The sequence below is a fragment of the Pogona vitticeps genome, chromosome 3 (assembly GCF_051106095.1).
Source record: "Pogona vitticeps strain Pit_001003342236 chromosome 3, PviZW2.1, whole genome shotgun sequence".
NCBI lineage: Eukaryota > Metazoa > Chordata > Lepidosauria > Squamata > Agamidae > Pogona > Pogona vitticeps.
The window spans coordinates 116,572,692-116,589,104 of NC_135785.1; positions in this window are offsets into that span (position 1 = coordinate 116,572,692).

Genomic DNA, 16,413 nt, shown 5'->3' on the forward strand with positions numbered 1-16,413 from the left:
CAATCACAGGGGCCTCTGCCTTTTGTCAGGACCCCCACTCTCTCTCTCTGGACTCCTCAATCATCCAGTACGTTAGGCTAAGAAGTTAGTGTTGGTATTTGCTGCTGTGCTCTGAGTCATGTGATCTGGCATGCAATAGGAAAGGCCTACGCAATCTTCAGAACTTGTGGCAGTTCATCAATGAGGTTTACACTACTTGTCCTACACTGGCAGCTGTTAAGGAATAGATTTTGACCTATGAGAGCAAAGCTACTAAAAAGATGATGAGAAAAGCAGTCCTTTAAAAACTTCTGGTCATGATCAAAGATTCATGCCTGAAGAGTTGTGAATAAAGCCAAATCTGTACAATCTCCATGATGATGATAAAAGTCATTAATATTTGACTAGGAGATGATCCATGTATTCTTAGTCAGTAAACACTGTGCTTTGGACATTTTTATTGAACTGTAGGATCACCACAACAAAATGAAGTTTGAATTGCAAAGCATGCAGAAAGAACACTTTGTGAGCAAAATTATTCTGCAGACACTCTGACAAAATGTGTGTTGATGATGAGAAACAAATGCTATTTGGTATGTTATACTTCTGGTTTGGCCAGTATCTGACATTTTGATTCTTGAATCCTAAACACTAAATGTTGAGTTCCAAATGTTATTTCAGGAACATGCTCTTGATACATACCCCATCCCATTTTAACTGTGAATACATAATCTGTTTTTATATTTTTCCCTGCAATTACATTGTAGATTTTCCTGGGTTATGAATTTGGGTGAATTACTTGCTGTAGCTCTATGAAGTCTAATGAATCTTCTAGAATTAAAGTGAAATAATAAACACACTATGTTTACCATTTTCTAGTCTATCTCATCAGCTTCCTTCTAACAAGGGTGATCTTTAATCAGCATTTAAGTGCAGGGAGGAGAAAGAAGACCTGGCTGTGTAGGAGGTGCTTCTCTTGAAATATCCCACCCGTTTTCCCCAATTCTGCTCGTGGTAAGGCTTTCTTCCTGCACCAGCATGTGCTTTGCTTGTTGGTAGGCAGGCAGACAGACAGGCAGATGGAAAAAGGGGGAAGGAAGGGCAAAAGGAGACGCCGAGAGTGAGGGGCTGACTGCTGTGCTGCGGGAGCTTTGTGTGTGGCAGAGATTTGTGTGTGTTTGTGTGGAACAGGCACTGTTTAGATAAACAGATGGCAACAAATGGCATAAAATTATATACCCATAATGTCAGTTCATAACATTTTGTTCGACATACTTGATTTAATCGCCTAGCTGACGATTTTGCTTTTGGGCCCATATGGTGGCAAATGGCAAATGAACACTTTTACACAGCAACTCCAATCTGGTACTTTTATCACGGAGACTTGGGGAAGAATCCAGGAAAGGAGATGCAGATGGAGGCTAGATGAACAAAATCTCTCTCTCTCTCTCTCTCTCTCTCTCTCTCTCTCTCTCTCTCTCTCTCTCTGTGTGTGTGTGTGTGTGTGTGTGTGTAGTAATGGTAGGTGGGGGCAGAGAAGGAACTCCAGAGACACACACAGAGAGAAAAGATCAGGAATACCTGATGAATTTCAGGGAGCAAATTACAGCAGTAACCTCCAAAGATGGGTCTGGCAAGGTTTTAATAATCCTAAGGAAAAAGAGAGAAGTCGGGGAAGTCAACTGGCAGCAGGGAAAAGTTGGAGGGATTTCAGGAATGAGGAGAGGGTGTACAGCAAGTAGCTGAGTGGATGGGCTGGAAAACCTCTGCTCCAGACAGGATAGTGAAGCAATTAGGGAGCAAATGAGTCACAAGAATCTTCGATAAAGGAAGGAGGCAATATGCTATTTCGATACTTGACAGAAGAATTAAATTTAAAAGCAAGATTGAAAAAAGACAGGGAGAGGCATGGTGAGATATTTCTTACTGTTCACAAATAAAACTTGTTAGTGTTTAAGGTGCTACAAGGTTCTTTATTGTTCATTCTACAAAGCACTCTTTAGGCCTTGACTACTTATAATTTGGCATGTTCTCCTCTTCCAAAGTGTGCTAGCTGACTATTCCTGAACAGGAGGCCAATATATCTGTGAAGCTTGTAAAAGGGGCAGTTGAAACTCAGCTCATGGTTTTGAATCTGTTTTCATAAATGTTTTGCTGTGCTGAATGCCAGTATCTTCTCACATGGAGGACATAGTTAGAGTCTCTCCTGTAAGAAATTCCTTGACTCTTTACAGTATTAACAGTTTGCTTTTCCTTGGAGAATCTGGCCATGTATGTGCTCAGATAACTTACGTCTGTACTCATTTACTCTGTACTCTTGCTGGTTATGCAGCTGCTCTTCATCAGTTTTCCAAATCACAAATACCCCAAGAGAAGTGTAACTATGACACAGCCCCTGCCCCTGAGTATCAAAGAGTTCTGCCAGTGCCATTTTGGGAGGAAGTGGAAGTGAAAAGTAACCAGGATGCTCCTGCCTGACAGAAAGAAGACCATAAACTAGGTTATTTTTGAGGCAAATGCTGAGAGTGAACTGACAGTAGTTGGGGAACAGACGGTTCAGGATCGATCGTCCTTTGATGCATGGACTTATGTGTACTTCCGAATGTGAACAACTAGAAGAAGGTTCCAATGGGGATGGGACTTGTGGGCTCAGTTTGACTTCAGTGGACTCTATGTATGTTTCCATCCATCTGAGTTAGCAGCCATTTTGAATCCAGGCATGGCAAAGGGAGGGTGCCATGTCATTTCCTAGATGTATGGCTGTACTCTAGAGTTTGAGTCATATTTTTCTTTTAGGTAGCTACAGCGAGGCTGTGACTACATGGGCAAATTTGCTTCCCTTATAAAATGGGTGAATTTGAAGTATGACACAAAGGCTGTTTTTAAACTTTTCAGACTTTTTTTTTTTTTTTGGCTTCTAAAGCAGTTTTTCTCTCTCTGCCACTGAGAACATCTAGTTTTTCATGCTGGAAGGATTCGAAAAGGTTTTTCCCCATGTGGTTAGTTGTGACAGTTCTTGTAAAGACAGGGGGCATGACTGTGATGTTTCAATGATGTAGGCAGTTTGGGAATGATTTTCAGGGGACCAGGAAAACACACACAGAGAGACACACACACACACACTGCATTCTTTCCTCTCTCTGGATTGAATCCTTTGTGGGTGTTTTTTTTTTTTGCTTTTTTAGAAATTTCTTGCATACTGTATATGAGATTAATGCACTGATCATCATACAACAACAGCAGATTGGGTGCTGGAGCAAATCAGAGCAAACACACACACACACAAACACACACACACACAAACACACACACGCGCGCGCGCACACACACACACACACACACACACACACACACCATGGGTACCAAGGTTTTTTGTCCCAGTTTCTGTTGACATTCGCCCCCCCCCCCCCAAATTGCCAGCAGTCCCAGTCCAGATCTCTGTCTGGTTCCTACTAATGGCACAATAGTAACAGCAATCTCTTCCTTGTCCCCCAACTGATGGCTGATCCGTAAAAGAGTTTGTAAAAGTCAAAGAGAGAACACACAAAACAGTGTGTCCTAAGTCATGTACCATGATGATGATGATGATTGCGTCAACTGGAAATTGGAAATAGTAATGCCCATTGAATTAAAAGACCTCAAAAACATGGGGGTGGATAAATGGAATGTGAAAGTGAAGAGAGTCAAAACCTCTACAGCACTTTGGGGGGGGGGTAATTAAAACCACAGTAATAAAAGCCCAGCTGGGATGTATATGAAAGTTCAGGAAAGGTGCTGTCAAGTCCAAGAGGATGCCTGTGTGCTTAACGAGCAGTGCCACAGAAGCTAATAGAGGCAAGAAAACGTCCTGAAGAAAATGGCACTTTTTCCCAAATGGGGATAACCAAATGGAATGTAAACCTGGGGAAAAGAAAAGTAAATTAACAAAAAGGAATGAGAAAGAAAGAATTGAAGGAGTAGATTGCTAGAAATGATAAGATTGACAGCCATCAGTTCTTTAAATGCAGCAAAAGCAGAGACAGATGAGGGAGAGAAACTGAATGAATTCCTGGCATGCTGTAGCTTTGTCTACACACCCATTTTGGAGTGGATTGGAGTGGGCTAAATAGGGTTGCCGGGAGGTCCAGTCTGCCATTTGGCAAGCTCTTTGCCCCCAAATGGCATATGGGGCTGGTCCCCACCAGCCTGCTGTGGGAGGAGACAGGAGGGAACAAAAAGGGGGATTTTTGTTTGCTTTCTTCTTAAAGAACCAGTCCAGAAAAGGAAACAGAAATCCCCCTCTATTTCTTTCTGCCCTCCCCCCCCCCGCTGCTGCTTTGCTTGCCTCTTTTAAAAAGCCAAGCCAAATCACACACACACACATGCACAGGGAGACACACCACATGCACATGGACACACACACACACACAGGGGCACACTTGCACACAGGAGGGTTCAACTTTCCAAAGGCAGCCTCCTTGCACAGCTTTTGGAAATTAAACATGGAGCCAAGGAAGTGTTTAATTTGCCTTTATCATGAAGCAGCTGTCTTATTAAGCCACTTTACGATATTGGCAAATTGAAAGAGGAAGGCTTTCTTTGTTCCATTCTCAGTGATCACACATGCTGAAGGCCAACCAAAACAGAGCGATCCTGCCCACACCAAAAAAAAAGTAGAAACCCCTTGATAGGGGCCAGAAAGATGCTGGTAGGAAACCTCGGGGGGGGGGGGGAGGCTGGTTTGCTCTAGCAAAGATGTTGTCTGATCATCATCTTTACGAGTACACCAGCCCAGTGGTCTAAACAGTGGACTAGATGCCCATCTGATCATGTGAGAGTTTGGACAGATACTGAGGCAGAAACTTATTTTGCAGGAAGTCAGTTGGAAGAACTCAGGCATATAACGTGTGGTGAGATATGGCAATCTGGTATACCATTGGAAGAATTACAGAAGAATTCTCAAGAGAAATCACTAATCTTATGACAGAATTACATAACTTGACTCCAAGACTGCCTTCCATAGCAGAACATGGGGGAGGAAGATAATGTAACCCCATATTTACAGGAAGGGATCTGGGAGAGACTGTGGAAATTTCAGGCCCCTTAGTTTATTCTGCTGTGTGCAAGTGGATGGAAGATGCGTTTACAGATAAAATGATGGACCATATTACAGATCATTTTGCAGTGTTAGAACTGAATTCCAATTTGGGAAAAGTCTTGGCAGCATTTCATCTGTAGGCATGAGGGGAGGGAAAGGGGGCAGAACCTGTGGAAGGGTGGGGGAAACTTTGCAGAATGGATTAAGACTTCCAGCACTGATACGGAAGAACAAGTCTTGCTGAAGAAAAGTTCACAGGGTTTTTGCAAAAAGTTTTTTCACTAACCCTTTAGACTTCTTCGACGAACACGTAACAGTTTTCAAAGCGACAGTAGTGTCTGTCTGGACAAAAGGATTATCATCAACCAATGATGAAATAAATCTATTATTCTTAAAGGCCCCACAACCCTCATTCCCTATTTTGGGAATGGTGTCCAGAAGACACTGGACTCAACCAAGTTGCTAGTCCAGTTTTGAGTAGACTGGCTGAATCAACTACTGAGTCAACACTTTTATAAAGACCATTGATAAAATAAGTCTAATTAAGACTAGCAATTCAATGAGGCACTGCATACTTGGAATTCTAGGACGTTTTTGACAAAGACTCCTGAGTAAACCTAGCAGTCTTGGGTAAGAGAAGAAGATATGTTACCACACAAAGATCAGAGCCAGAATAAATGGACCGTTTTCACAATCAAGGGACATAAGAAGTAGAGTCCCTTAAAGATCTGTATTATGGTTTTTGTGTGTGTGTGCTTTCAACACGTTCATAAATGATTTGGAATCAGGGAAAAGCAATAAGGCACCCAAATTTGCTGATGACAACACTTATTTAAGACAGTTTAAAAAAAAGGATTGAAAGAAGTTTCAAAAGTGCAAAAATGCATGTAGAGGCAATAAAAGGGCAATTGTTGTTCATTCAGTACAGTGCATACATTCAGCGGAGTGCATGCAAGTCAATATAAAGTGTAAGGTAACACATATATAGGACAAAAAAGTTTCCAGCATCACATATTCACTGATGGGGTCTGAGCAACGGGCCATGAAAGGGATCTTGGGCTCATGGTGGAAAGCACAATGAAATAATCAATCCAATGTGTGGCAGCTATGAAAAAGGCAAATCCATCATAAGGAGAGGAATCGAAAAGAGAACAGCCCATATCATAATGCCTTTATACAAATCCATGATGTGACCACACTTGTGGACAGTTCTGATTGTCATATTTCAAAAAGGACTGTCGATCTCAACAAGATGCAGGGAAAGCTATGGAAATAGTTAGCGATCTGAGACAAGAAGGAAGGGATTGGAATATGTTTGGCTTTTATTTTGCAAAGAAAGATGTGTAAGGGGATGCAATAGAAATATACGAAGTTACACACAGTGTGGAGAAAACTAATGTCAAGAGATGTTCTCAGTTTCACATAATAAATGAACATGGGATCGCCCAATGAAACTGAGCAGTGGGAGATTTGTGACAGACAGAGGAAGCACTTCTCCAGCCAGCAAAGAGGAATCCCATGCCAAATGAACAGGTTCTATTGGTGTCAGTTTTTGAGGATGGCAGCCCATTCCATCAGAACATAAGTGCCACAAGACTGTTGTTTTATGCAACAAAAGAGGATTGGGCAATTTAATGGAGGATAAAGTTTTCAATGGATGCCATCCATGATGACTACATCCCACCCCCAAGACCAGAGGTCCTGCCTGAGTACCAGTGACTGTAGAGCATTGGTGGACTTTTGCCCTCATGCTTTGCTTTTGGGAGCTGATGAGTTCAGAAGTATCTGAGACATCTGATGAGACACTATGGGAAAGAGGCTGTTGGACTAGATAGTCTTTGGTCAGATCCTGCCATGTACTTATGTTTACTGTTAGATAGATTAAATAAGACAGAAGGGAGGGGGGAGGTACTTTTGTTAAGCTGGCCAAGAGAAACAGAAACAGAATTAATAGCTAAAAATTGGATGTGAAGAAATGTAGCCTGGAATGAGATTTTTTTTTGTCTGAAATACAGTTAACAGTAGACAACTTCACTGGGGTGAATGCAGAACTGAATAACAAGATGAAAATTCCTTCCTTCCTTCCTTCCTTCCTTCCTTCCTTCCTTCCTTCCTTCCTTCCTTCCTTCCTTCCTTCCTTCCTTCCTTCCTTCCTTCCTTCCTTCCTTCCTTCCTTCCTTCCTTCCTTCCTTCCTTCCTTCCTTCCCCTTTTGGGCCTAAGATCTCAGCTCCATCTCCCTTTGGGTGGGGTATCAGTGGGTGATACTGCAGATCATAGGAGGGTGGCAGCATGGAGCTATGCAAAAAATCCGAGAGACACTGGGGATGGAATTTCTAAGACTCAAGGAAGCACTGTAATAGCTCTTTCCCATTCTCTGTGGTTTCCCTTTGCCTTAATGTGTTGTGTGCACAAATTTATTTCTTTTCTTTGTGCTCATCTTTAAAAAACAACAAAAATCAGTGTCACGGGGGGCGGTTGTCCATTTATAATGAAGAGGGGCTGAAGATGAATTACCCAGACAGTGTAGTCATTAGATTGTAATAGGACAGAGCATTTTGCAGATAGGGAGCACTCCTTTATGCAATGGGGTAGAAGGCATGTTTTTAATTGAAAGATTGTCCCGTGATCCAGCTCGTCTCTGTTCCTTGCCTGGAATGGCCAGTGAGGACCACGGGGGAAGTAGCGATGAGCCACTGCTGTGACATGGAGGAGTGGAATTGGGCTCTGGAGGTCTTGTACCAGGAGGCATTCCCTGCAGGTGCCTTTACAGGCACGAATCAAACTGGTGGCATCAGTATAAAAACGGTTCAGCCAGATCTTGAGAACGGCCTCCAAGTGTATATGCAGAGTGTGTTACGCATCTTTAAAAGGAGGGAGGGAGGGAAGGACCGGTCTCACTGCCTGGAGCCACACTAGACACAGGATGGAGAAGGAGGAAGGTCTTGAATGCAAGCATCCCCTCCTCTTGATATTTGGGGTCGTGGATATAAGGAGCCATCACCAGGTGGAAGACAAAGGCACTGACAGGTGGTTTGACTCATTCTGTTCCCCAAAGAATGCTCTCCTTGCATACTTGTTCTTGCCATATACTGTCCATAGTCACTTTGGAAGAGCATTCAGTTTCCTTCTTTGGTGACGTGGTGGTTCAGTCTCTAGGAGAATTTGTATTTTGAGACAGGGGGCTCTTTCAGGCACGCTGTTCCACTTTACCCCAGTGAATGATTTTTGGTACTGATGTCCTAGTTTCTTCCATGTAAATCGCAAGGCAATTCCCATGCTTTTTACTCCTCTAGAGATGTTAATGCTTTTTTCAAAAAAAAAATTTAAAAAAATCCTGGCACTTTTGTTTCCTAATTATTCCACTTATGTGGTGTGTATTTATGACCCATGTGTTCCGTCATGCTCACCGGTGTGTCTTCTCTGATGTATGCTGCTGTGTGTTCTCACATTGCTTTGTTCTGTTGTTCTTTCATTTTGATTTTTAATTGCACATGATCTCCTGTCTCCACATTGGCAAATTCTCCTTTGCTGTTTTCTCATTTGTTCTCTCATTTGTTTTTAACTTTTTTTAAAACTATGGTAGGTAGCACTATGACTGCCTTCAGCTCAATGGAAGAAGGGCAGGATACAAATGTAACAAGAAGATAACACTCCCTACCCAAGTCTAAGTGAAGGACCCTACTAAAAATTTAACACTATAATAATGTTTTCATGTGCTGTGGTTTTCACCAGTAAGGTGAAGTCTTCTATGCCATACCATATTTGCCAATATTGCAGCTTAGCATTAAATCATAGCACTTAACCATTATCATCATTTTTTAAAAAAATAATAGCTGAAATCCTGTTGTGTAGCAATGGCTATGTTATCAGCAGCATCAGCAGCTAATTGCTGCTGAGTAAAAGTTTCCTTTGGCATTCTCAGGATACCTACGACTTTGTTGCATTCTGTGCTAGTTGTATGCACCCCGAAATTACCCTTTGCCAGTGGCAATTTGGATGTCATCCTTGTTGCACACAGAGAGCTGGGCAACAGGATTTCAGCCACTTCATCGCTGCAGCAGCAGGCTCATTTGGCACGGCAGTGATGTGCTCTACTTAAGGAGGGGAATAACACCTGGCATTTACAAAAAGCCTATACTCTGGTTTTTATCAGTGATGTGGGGTACCCAGTTTTACATATTTTTTTTGGCAATATTGCAGTTTAGCCCTGAATCATTGCCATTATTTTTTAATTGCATTATTGCCATGTCACTTAGGGCACTGGGCTGTAGTTAGGAAGATAGTAGAGCTATTGGCTCTTGCCTTTCCATTGGACTATTTGAGCAACATGGAGAGGGGGGATTTGCTGCTTGGGTAACAACCTATCCTCCATATTATTTTACCCAGGCTTCGTGCCCTGGAGAGGACACTCCAGCTTCGCATACAACATCGAAACACTAGACGCTGTTCCAAGTCCTCCATACCGAGCATGTTACCATAGTCTCTCAAGACTGAAGGAAGCCTATGTATTAGGCAGGAGGATGGAGCAGATCCAGGTCCAGTGTGGATGGCGTGCACAAGGGCACACAGGGCTGCTAAAAGGGACAACCTGCCTTTGGCAGTTGCATGAGATGCCCTAGTGCCAGCCTTAATTCCTGGAATGAATTGGTTTGAGATCCTTCTGGTCTGATTCCCTCTTTTGCTGATGCAAAGGGAGCTGCCACTCAATGGTTGCAGCAGCCTAGATGATGCTGAATCAGCTGTCCCCTCTTGTGGCACTGTGCCCGTGCCTGCTCTCTGATTGCAAATGGATGACTCCAGCACAGCCATGAGAGGCAGTGCCGATGGGATCACAGCCTTCACCGATGATCCTTTTAATTCCTCTCCCACCTGCACTGTCCCAACCTAGGGAAGAAAGAGGAGAAGGGTGAAAAGACCATGAGAGGGAGCTTCTATGAGGGGCCTCGCCTCTCCGACTCTCTTCAGCCTCGCCTCTGTCCCTGGAAGCATCCCCCCTTTCTCTCATTTTGTACCATTTCTGGCAGTTGGCAACAGGGACTGCTGGAGACAAGAGAAGCTCCCTGGTGTCTCTTTTAATTGCCATTTAGTTAAATGAGAACAGAGACCTACAAATAAATGCACACACACCCTTCCCCACTCCCTACTGCCAGAAGCTCTGCATTTCAGTCAAGTGCTCACTGGAGAATTTGCCCATTTACTCTTGTTATTTGCATGATAAAGGCAGCAGCAGCTAAGCCATGCTCCCCTTGAAAACCTGCTGAAGTTGGAGTGAGCAAGCAAAAGGCCTGGAGGTTGCCTGGCTGACAGTTGTTTTTTTTCTTTTCGTAGAGTAGGGGAGGGGGTTATTTTCACTATCATCAAAAAGCACTTCCACAGGTCAGTGTGCTATTGACCCCACCTTTTCAAACTATTTTGATTCCTAGTCCTGGACCCCTCAAGAGGAAGAACATGCAAAAGCTCCACCTTTCCCTCCCTCCCCACAACACACTGTTGGGCTCATTTGGCACAAACAGAGGAACCTGACGCTCTTGAGCTCTGGGAAAACAGAGCTGCATAATCTTTATGGATGCTCCAGCCCAAAAGTATTATTTAATCCTTAGCTATACAATAGTTATGCCATTTTCCTCTAATGAGAGCAAGGCCACATAAATGGCTTGTTTCTTTTCCCAGCTTTATCCCACAACAACCCTGGGACGCAGGTCAGGCTGAGGGACACGTGCGCCGGCCCAAGGATACACAGTAGATTTCATGGCTCAAGAGGACTTGGGACCCGGGTCTCGAGTCACAGTCCAATGTGCTTAGCGCTGGCTAGGCAGAATCTCTTTAGGTTTTCCCTGCTCTCAGACATGCACCTTTTGAGCTGGAAATTGCAAATCACAAAAAAACAGAACTGCTGTACTGTTTTTTTTTTTTTTTTTTTGCTGTACACCGCCAAACAGCCCAGAAAACCTACAACAACCATACAGTATTTTTTTTATTTAGAGTATTTCTATTGTGACAGCCAAAAAAAGTCCTCTAGGTAGTATACAGAAAATGTATGTGCTATAAAATATAAAAATATGACTGGAACACCCTGTCAGTAAATCATAAAACAGCTTCAGTAATATAAAATAAAACCACCCATAAACCAGCATTAATTGAAAAAATTGCTTCTGACTTAAACCCCCTCCCCCATATTTCTATGTTGTTGTTGAGTCCATAAGTTCCAAGAATATATGGGGTGGACAACATGAATATTAACACTTGCGATGCCTGGGTTCCAGTGGATCAGTGCCTAAACCCTCCCTTTCGGAGGGTCTGAAAAGGGAAGATCTGTGTCTTCAGCTGAAATTGCTGCTTTCCCTGCATGACTGGGAACAAGGAGGGAAATTTTCCCCTCCAGATCTTCCAGCCAGTTTGAGAGATCTGGGTGGCTGGTGGCTCTGCCAGTGATGGGAATGTTGTGAGCTATAGATCCCCTTAATCAGTTCTTGGAATGTGGAAAAGGTAATTTGTGATGGTGGAATCATATGTGTTGTTTTCATGCTCCAGCCTAAGGTTTCCGACCAACATACTGTGGCTGCTCCCAACCAACCTGCATCATCATAAACTGTCAAGCCAGGAAATCCTAACCCTCCCCACCCCCAGCCTCTGCTTGACATGTTATATTAAACGACTCCCTTACAATACTGCACATAAACATTTATTGATTTCTTTTATAACTGAGAATTCTAAAAAAGTATCCACATAGAATTCTAATGACTGGGTGGCAGGATGTGGGGTGAAAAAGGCACCTGCTCTAGAACAAAAGTGGAATCTAGTCATTACATTACTCGTGTGTGGGCAACCCATCATTTTATAGTTTAGCGCCTTGGTGATCTTGGACTTATTTCTGTGTAGAATCAAGGGTGTTTTGTGTTGGGTTGGGGAGTGACAGTAATTGTGTATGCCACAAGGGTTCCTCAGCCATTCTGTGACAGGTAGCCCAAGAGACTTTAGTGCCTTAAGCAGCACATTCCAGTGGGCAGTCCTGTGGAGGTTAAATTTAGTGCTATAAATATTCACCGTGCAGACATATACTGTACATACTGACAAAAAATGAGGTTCATTGTGTTCAACTGGGATAATGTCCTAGTACCTGAGATTAAGATTAACACATGAGCAAGTTCATGCCTCATCAAAAACTAGCAAACCTCATGCCAGCACACTTGTCTAATACCAAGCCAGCCTGTGCAGATTAGAAGGATTGGTGCAGCTTTTTTCCTAAATTCTCTGGGAATGGAAGGGATGCTTGATAGCTGTGCAGAAAGATTGTCTTGGTCTCCTGATATTTGTTTGTTTCTTCAAAAAGTTATAGCCTGCCTTTCTATCCTGCCTATAAGACCCTCAAGGCGATAACAAATCTCAGTGAAATGTTCACAGCATTAAAATACAATAGGACCAGATAAAAATCAGAGAATACTACAGGCCTCTTTCTTCTACTGAGTCCTCTAGATTAGAAAACAGCTGTGCCTCCACAGCACAGCAGAAGGTCAAAGAGAAGACTCCTCCTAGGCCCCATGGCAGGGCTTGAACCTTCATTTCTCAATCCAGGAGATACTCGAAGTTGTTGTTAGAGACTTTCTGTGTGGCCTGTTCAGGTTTTGCATTGCCTCTGTCATGCAAAATATTCCTCCTTACCTCCCCTCTGCCCCTGACCAAACTGGGCTTGGGTTAAAATCTTGTCCCAAGGTGGTTTGCGTTTTTATTTATTTATTTATTTATTTATTGGATTTCTATCCCACCCATCTAGACCAAAGGTCTAGATGCTGCCTTGAAAACAGGGGAGGTGTTGGTGTGAAGCCTCCCTGAGTTTACCCCACCCTTCCTGCCTTCCCTTTACGATGTGCAATCAGAACAATGCTTCTGAGAAGTGTATCAGGATGAGCAATGTAAACAGCAGTATAGTGCAATACGTTAGGCCACTTGACATCATGTATGCAGGATGCAATGTTCTGTCATTTTTAATAGAACCTGCGCACCGGCAGGAGTTGGGTGCAAAGTACACCAGGAGCCATGTTACTGTAATTAGGGGAACAAAAGGTGTTCCCCTAATTACAGTAATTAGACAGGGTTGATTTGAACCTGATTCAGGTTGATTTGAAGTTTCCTTCTATTGGGATGTGCTCCATGCATACCTCATACCTATGCTATCGACTTCTCTTATATGTAAATATGAGGTAGATAAGTTTGGCTTTATTATTTTCTTGTGTGGGGTCTTGACTTCCTTAAATTTGTCTCTTATGAGTTATGTTAAGTTATGTCTTTTTGCTTTTTGATGCTTTTAAGATACATTTGGTCTTTCTGCATTTTTATTTGACTTTAAGACAACATGAAATCTTCTCCGCCCAATGGCCTGGCCATTTGGTGAAGGCTCACTGGTGCTGAATCTACTCTTACCCCTTGCCTACCTACCAGGAGTTTGGTTTTGTTTCCCTTTTGTGGGTGCGGTGACAGAACTATCTTGCAAAGTGGGTTTGCTAGTGCAAGGTACCCAGCCTTGTGGATTTTTGTCTTCCTGGAAGCACAGCCACAGGTGGGAACAATGCGGTAAGGAGGGTCCCATAGTCATCGCCCCAACTCACCAATCTGGGTTTCACCCACTTCCAGAGACAACAGGCTAATGTGGCTTAGTGTCTAAAGAGGGGACCCCCAGGCATTTGCCAAAAAATCCTGGTTTCCTCTGCCATCGCATTATCTTCTTCTGTTGTAGAGCCCCATTGTTGAATAGTGCAAAAATGATGGCAAGTGGAATGGGGAATATATTCTAAGAATTAAGGGGAAAGAATGACTTTCAGCACATGCTCAGGCAAGAAATTTGCTTTCAATAGCAGAAATTCATCGTCATTTAGTCGTTTAGTCATGTCCGACTCTTCGTGACCCCATGGACCAGAGCACGCCAGGCCCTCCTGTCTGCCACTGCCTCCCGGATTTGTGTCAAATTCATGTTGGTTGCTTCAAAGCAGTGGTTCCCCAATGTTGAATTACCAGATGTTTTTGGACTACAACTCCCAGAAATCCTGGCCACCACAGCTAGCGGTGAATGCTTCTGGGAGTTTTAGTCCAAGAACATCTGAGGACCCAGGGTTGGGAACCACTACAAAGAGAGGCACTCTACCCCTACAGCAGCCCTCCTTACTAAAGCTTTCTTCTGTCTCATCAGCTTCCTCTAGAGGGGCAAAAATAAGTGTTTGCGCTTTGGCAATGAAACACTTGGAAGCTAGACACCTCACTGATTCACTGAAATAAATCAGACATTCTCCCAGAGGTGCTGATCTACTTCCTGCCCAAGATTTTGAAACACTTGGATCTATTTTAATGCCTTGATAGTGACATTATCTGTCAGTACCCTCACCACTTCTTTTTGGAGAGTATTATCCTAGCAACAATGTATTGTTGTCTAGTGACTTGGATTTGACACAGCAATTTTATAGTAATAATAAGATACAAATCTCAAAAAATTAGGAGTGTTACATCTTCCTTATTTGAGGCTATATTGTACAGCTAATCAAATGAGACATACTGGATGTTGTATCTCAGCCTAATAATTTAATATGGCTAATGTTGAAATTGCAGGAAGTTGGTTGTTATTATTAATTATTATTAAAAATATTTCTACTACACCTTTTTCCTAAAAAGGACTCAAGGCGGCTTACCTCATTAAAAGACAGTATTTAATGTTAACAATGGTAAGTATACAAATATAAAAGGATCAAACAATTGCCATATGAAAAAAACGTTAGCAACACCAAAACACATTCCAAGTAGTAATGTACAGTGGTGCCTCACTTAACGATTACCTCGTTAAATGACGAAACCGCTTGACGATGAAGTTTTTGTGATCGCTTTTGCGATCGCAAAACGATGTTTAGATAGGGAAATTTCGCTTGACGATGATTGGTTCCCTGCTTCGGGAACTGATTTTTTGCTAGATGATGATTTTTAAACAGCTGATCAGCAGTTCTAAAATGGCTGCCCACTGTGCAAAATGGCTCCCCGCTGTGTTTTAGGATGGATTCCTCGCTTTACAGGCACAGAAAATGGCTGCCCCTATGGAGGATCTTTGCTGGACGCTGAGGTATTTAGCCCATTGGAACGCATTGAACCAGTTTCAATGCATTTCAATGGCTTTTTTGTTTCGCTTGACGAGGATTTCGCTTAACAGCGATTTCAATGGAACGAATTATCCTCGTCAAGCGAGACACCACTGTACAAGAATCCATTTAAATCCACACTCAGGCAGCCAGTCAGTGAGGGAAAGCTTGCCTGAAGAGAAAGGTCTTCGCCTGCTTGCAAGAGGTTAGCAAAGATGGGGCCAGGCCAGCCTCCTGTGGGAGAGAGTTCCAAAGCCTGGGAGCAGCAACAGAGATGGCCCTGTCCTGTGTCCTCACCAAATGCACCTGTGAAGGTGATGGAACCAAGAGAAAGGTCACTCCTGATTATCTTGACAGCCAAGCAGGTGGTCCTTGAGATAGCTTGGGCCCAAGCTATTTAGGGCTTTATAGGTTTGAACCAGCAATTTGAATTCAGCTTGAAAATAAATCGGCAGCCAGTGGAGCTGCTGTAACAAGGGGATTGTGTGATCTCTGTGGCCAACTCCAGTTAGCAATCCGGCTGCAAATGTGCTTTGTGGCCACTGAGGTTTTCTCACACTTTCTACAGGCAGCCGCACACAGAAGGCATTGCAGTAATTCAGCAAAGAAGTAACTAGGGTATCTGTCACTGTGGCCAAATCAGACCTCTCAAGGAATGGGTGCAAAATGGCACACTAGTTTTAATTGCGCAAAAGAATTCCTGGCTACTGCCGATACCTGGGCATCCAGGCTCAGAGATGAATCCAGGAGTCCTATGCACCTTTGCTTTCAGTGGAAGTGCAATCCCATCTAGCACAGGCTGCCTGATTCGCCTTTCAACAGACCAGAAGCACCTCTGTCTTGTCTGGATTAAGTTTCAGTCTATTCCCCTTCATCCAGTCCATTACTGATAGCAGATACTGATCTAGAGCTGAAACAGTTTTCTTGAATTTAGATGGAAGGGAGAGATAGAGTTGGGTATCATCCGCATACTGGTGACATCGATCCTCCAAAGTCCAGATAATCTCTCTCAGTGGTTTTTTTTTAAATAAATAAATTTTATTTTCCAACATATAGTTCAAAAGCATATAAATATAACACCATATATCTTTAAAGGATAAACATAAATTGTAAGCTACAAGCTACAAGCATTCTTATTTATTGGTATGATTTTTCTGGTGAGATCCTATCCCATACTCCCCCCCCTTATAATTCATTTTTAGTTTCTTTATTGCGGGACTTTTGCTTTCCACCAATATAAATTC